Below are 6171 nucleotides of genomic sequence, written 5' to 3'. Positions count from 1 at the left end.
CTGCAGAGAGGTCAAGGAGAATGAGGACCAAGAAAAGGTCATTGGGTTTGGTAACTAAGAAATCTTTAGTAACCTTGGAGAGAGCAGTTTCTGTGGAATGATAAGTTTGGTGTCCCATGGGTGTCCTACAGGGCTCTAATTGCTCATGGGTAGACCAAGCCAATATTAAAAAAGACAGTTCTACCTAAATTAATTTACTTATTCAGTGCCATACCAATCAAACTGCCAAAAAAAATATTTTCTAGGGCTAGAAAAAGTAATCACAAAATTCATCTGGAAGAACAAAAGGTCAAGAATGTCAAGGGCATCAATTAAAAAAAAACATAAAGGAAGGTGGCCTAGCAATACCAGATTTCAAACTATATTACAAGGTAGTAATCATGAAAACAATCTGGTACTGGCTAAGAAATAGAGTGCTGTATCATTGGGATAGATTATGTACACAGTAGTAAATTACCATCTAGTAATCTAGTGTTTGGTAAATCCAAAGATGCAAGCTTTTGGGACAAGAAATCACTATTTGACAAATATTGCTGAGAAAACTGGAAGCAGTTTGGCAGAAACTAGGCAGAGACCGACATTGTATACCCAAGATAAGTTGAAAATGGATAAATGATTTAGTCACAAAGAGTGACATCATACATGAGAGGAGCATGGATAAAATGTACCTGTCAGATCTATGTATAAGGGAAGAGTTAATGACCAAACAAAAGATAGAGAGGATTATGGGAAGTAATATTGATAATTTTGATTACATGAAATTAAAAAAGTTTTCCACAAACAGAACTAATACAGCCAAAAGTAGAAGGAAAACAGGAAACTAGGGGCCTTTCATAAAGGCCTCATTTCTCACATATATAGGGAACTAAGCCAAATTTCTAACAATGAAAACCATTACCCAGAGGATAAATAGTTAAAGAATATGAAGAAGTAGTTTGCAGAAGAAGAAATCAAAGCTATCAATAATCACAGGAACAAATGCTTTAAATCACTATTGATTAAAATAACTCTGAGGAGCTACCACCTCACACCTATCAGACTGGCTAACATGACAGAAGAGGGAACATGATAAATGCTGGAGGGGATGTGGAAAAATTGAGACGCTAATGCACTCTTGATGGAGTTGTGAATTGGTTTGACCATTCTGGAGAACAATTTGGAACTATGTCCAAAGGGTTACAAAACCATGTATACGCTTTGACTGAGCAATACCAATACTAAGTCTGTATCCCAAAGAGATAAAAGAAAAGGAAAGGACCTATTTGTACAGAAATATTTTTTGCAACTCTTTTTGTGGTGGCAAAGGAGGGGAAATTGAGGGGATGCCCATCAACTGGTGAATGACAGAATAAGTTGTGGTATATGATAGTGATAGAATACTATTGTACTGTAAGAAATTGCAAGGAGGACAGTTTCAGAAAGACCTGGGAAGACTTATATGAACTGATGCAGAGTGAAGTTAGCTAAACCTGGAGAACATTGTACACAGTATTAGCATTATTTTAATCTGTGAATTAACTGTGAAACATTAACTGTGATCAACTGTGAAAGATTTAGCTATCTGATCAAGACAAACATCCAACACAATTACAAAGAACCTATGATGAAAAATGCTATCCCCCTCAAGAGCGAGAACTGATGGACCCTGAGTACAAATTGAATATAATTTTTTTGCTTTCTTTTTCTTGCTTTTTTGTGACATGGATAATATGGAAATGTATTTTGCATGACTTCATATATACAATCAACATCATATTGCTTGCCTTCTCAAGGGGTTGGAAGGGGTTGGAAAGGAGGGAGACAGTTTAGAACTCAATTTTTAAAAATGAATTATAATTTTTTGCATGTAATTGGGAAATATTTAACAAAATAAATAGTAACATATTAAAAAAGAAGGAAACTCCCAAATGAAAATGCTCCATAAGAACATAGCCAAAATCCAGAGGGTTTAGATCAAAGAAAACATATTTCAAGCAACTAGAGAGAAAGAATTAAATCAGAAGAGCCACAATCATCATCACACATGATTTATCAACCACAACTATGAAGAAGAGGAAAAGTCAGAATATAGTATTCTGGAGGGCAAAGGATATAGACTTATAGCTAACAATGAATTAACCAGCAAAACAGTATAATTCTGCAGGGGAAAAATAGACTTTTAATGAAATACAAGACTTCCAAGGATGTCTCATGAAAACACTAGAACTGTATAGAAACATAGAAGTTAAAACAAAGGAGTTAAGAGAAACATAAAAAAGTAAACATGCACAATCAGTTATAAGGGAGTAAACAAGGACAGACTGCTTACATTCTAATAAGGGGAAATGATACATATGTCCCCTCTGAACCCTGCCAAAATCCCAGTTGTAGAGGGTGTCTAATTAGCCAGGGGATCAAATCTTGATGACCTTAGAAAATAATGAAAGAGGAACACACTGAGTGCTGTGGAAAGGAAAAGAAAGTTAGGGAAAATTATGTCACATAATCGGAGTATGCAGGTAGAAGTGTATATAGAGGAGGAGGAAAGGGTGGTGGGAGTGGTTAACATTTGAACCTTACTTTGATCTGAACTGGTTAAAGGAAGGAAAAATAGTGGGTACAGAAATATATTTTACACAACAAAGAAGAGGGAAAAGAGAGAAAGGTAAACTGGAAATGATAGGGAGGATAGATTAAGGAAGGGATGATTCCTGTGCAAAACAAACTCAAAGAATATAGATCTTTTTGAGATGGGAAAAATGGGAATCTGAGGGAATGCCTATCAACTTGGGGAATGGCTGAACAAGTAATGGTATATAAATGTGTTTAGAAGATCATTGTGCTGTAAGAAATGACAAAGGGGATGGTTTCAAAGGAATCTGGAATGATTTGTATGAACTACTGCAGAGTGAAATGAAAAGAACCAAGAGAACAGTTTATACCATTGTTGGTTGGTTGTTGTCCTTCATTCTCAAAGAGGATCAAAATGACATTACTATGTCAGTCAAGTCACAGTGTGTCTGACTGTGGCTGATCAGACCAATACAAACTTGGAATGTTCTACCACAGGTCGAGCACAAATAGTCCATGTGAACATTTGGAATAGATTTCCTAAATTTGAGCATCTTGCATTTCTTTTGAGCTATTTCAATTTTGCTTTACTCACAGAGCACAGCCTCTTCTCTGATGAGGGCATGCCATGCTAGGTGGTCCTGTGCCAGTGTATCCCATGCCATGCAATCAATTCCAAAGTTCATAAGAGAGTCCTTGAGAGTGTCCTTGTATAAATGTTTCTTCTGATCACCACGTGAACGCTTGCCCTGTGTGAGTTCTCTATAAAATAGTCTTTTTGGCATTTTCATTTGAACATCATAGCCAGCCCATCAGAGTTGCACTCTCTGCAGTAGAGTTTAGGTGCTTGGCAGGTTAGTTTAAGAAAGGGCCTCATTGTCTGGTATCTTATCCTGCCAGCTGATCTTCAGAATCTTCCTAAGATAATTCTAATGGAAGTCATTCAGTTTCCTGGCATGGTGCTGGTATACTGTCCAGGTTTCACAGGCATACAACAAAGAGGTCAACACAATGGTCTGTAGACCTTCAGTTTGATAGTCAGTCTAATATGTCTTCTCTCCCACACTTTCCTTTGCAGTCTCCCAAACACTGAGCTAGCTTTGGCAATGTGTGTGTCAACCTCATTATCAATGTGTACATCCCTAGAAAGTATACTACCAAGATAAGTGAACTTATGCACAGCATTCAAAAGTTCTCCATTTGCTGTAAGCAATGAAACAAAGCTATGTGCTTGCTCCCATGCTTTTTAGCATGCTGTTTTTAGCCATGCTGTCAAATGCCTTCAATGAGGATGAACACAGCATCAAAGCTACCACAATAATGGCAAATTCTTCAACCTGAAAAGGTTACAAGGCAAGACCAAAGTGGGGGGAGTGTTGATACATGATTTTGTGTTTGCAGATGTATGCACTCAATGCAGTCCTTGAAGCTGAGATGCAATAAAGTATGGATCATTTCTTTGCTGCTTGTGCTAATTTTGGCCTAAAAATTAACACCAAGAAAACACAGGTACTCCATCAGCCAGCACCACACTACCCATATGTGGAACCATTATACCATGACAACAATATTGTAAAGACGAACTTTGGAAGACTTAAGACTCTGATGAGCATAATGACCAACCACACTTCAAGAAGACTAATGACACATGCGTGTTTGTATCCATTTATGAGCATATACATACATATTCTATTTTTTTTTCCTTTTGGACTTGGACATTGATGTTGTTTGTTTTGCTTAACTCATCATGTTTGTAACAGGAATTGTGTTTTCCTTTCATTCTCAATTGTTGACAGGTAGAAGGGAGAGGTCAAATTTTTGCTGATTCAAAAAAATTTAATTTAAAAAATTACTCCTCTTTTTTGTGGCTGGTTTTCTATTAATGGACTACTTCAGAGTAACGACAAGTAAGAGCTCTCCACAAGTGATAGGCAAATAACCTTAGATGAAACCCACTCTACATTATAAGCAAGGTTGAAAATTTCCACCCCCATTTTGTGCAAGAAGTGTTTGTATCCCATTTACTCAGTAAGAATTCCACAACACAGCAAGCTCTTGCACAGTGTTGATCAGAGTTTATGACCATCAGATGGTCCCAAGAATCCTTGTAAGTTTACAAGTAAGGAGATTTTACAAGGGTTTTTCTTTGTACCTCTTCCCACATAGTGATCAATTATCAATTTTTCCTTTTAAAATATACTCATGTAAATTCTTGATAGGTTTTAACATTATAACAATAACCCCTAATAATTAATAATCATAGCCAAATAATTTAGGTGAAACTTTCTCTTAAGTATAGGCAAATTTGGAAGTTTCCAGTTTTTAAAATTATAGTACTTCAGAATATTACAACATGGGGTCAGCAGGGCTGATAAAATCACATAATAGTTCTCAAACATTTTTTCCACCTTCTTTTTACAGTTTAGTTCATAATCTAACAATATCCAGATTATAAGAGAAGTTGCTTTTCTAACAGCATATCTGATATAACAGTTTACCAAATTTCAAAATATGAGAAAATTTAGAAACATAACAATAACATAAACAATAGTATGCATTTGAAATGTGAAATAAAACCTAATACCAATCAGATAATCTCAATTCAGTTGAATACATTTCCAAATTATGATACATAGAAAAGCATTCATCTTATCACTTTTGACATTTCTAAAATTTATTATAAAGTTATCTAGTATACAAGTAAAGAAATGCTAATAATAACAATAATAGTTAGCATTTATATAGTGCTTGCCATGTGTCAGGCACTTTACAATCCTGTGATCCTCATGACAACCCTGGGAGGTGGGTGCTATTATTTTCTTTCCCCCATTTAAACAAAGGTAAAGTGACTCAGCTAAGAAATTTCCCACACTGCATTTTAACTCAGGTTTCTCTGATCCATGCATTTCCCATTCCCAGCAGTTTCATGCTTTAATACCAATAGCAAATGTATTTTTACATTGAGTTCTGATTTACCACAATTATCCCAATAGGAGAACACATTTAGACCACATTCTGATTTACTTTCAGGACAGATTTCGACCAGATCAAATCTGGATTTACAATCACTAATGGTAACATTTAAATCTCAGTATAATCCTATTGACTTCCCACTCCTTCCCCCATTCCTAACTCTTCATACATCTTTTCCTCTTATTCCCAGGCCAACTCACTTTGGAGACTCCTCCACCCAGAGAAGTACTGGTAAATGTTAAACGAAGGTTAGACACACATTTTTAAGTTTAATCTGAATTATTTACACTTTCATAACTCTACACAATCAACAAAACAGTAAATCAAGCCCTAATTCATAGTTTGCAGATTTCCAAGATCTAGAGGCTCCCACTGAAAATTCCATATTGTCTTATGAGAGGAAGGCAAATACATCAGATTATAATTTTTTTTTAATTTGCTTTTGTTTTTGAGTAGAAAACCCCCATTAGTTACTATGCGCTAGAAGCATGACTAAGAAGAAAGGTGAATAGTCTTCAAGTTATTTTGGACAAATAGAGAATAGATAGGGCAACTAGGTGGCACCATAGTCCACAGAGCACCAGATCTGCAGTCAGGAAGACTCATCCTCCTGAGTTCAAATCTGGCCTTAGACACTTAGTAAATGCA

Source organism: Vombatus ursinus, unplaced genomic scaffold (assembly GCF_900497805.2).
Source record: "Vombatus ursinus unplaced genomic scaffold, bare-nosed wombat genome assembly UNPS02004080.1, whole genome shotgun sequence".
NCBI classification, from domain to species: Eukaryota; Metazoa; Chordata; class Mammalia; order Diprotodontia; family Vombatidae; genus Vombatus; species Vombatus ursinus.
The sequence above is the reverse complement of the archived record's forward strand: the minus strand, read 5'-3'. Positions refer to the sequence as shown.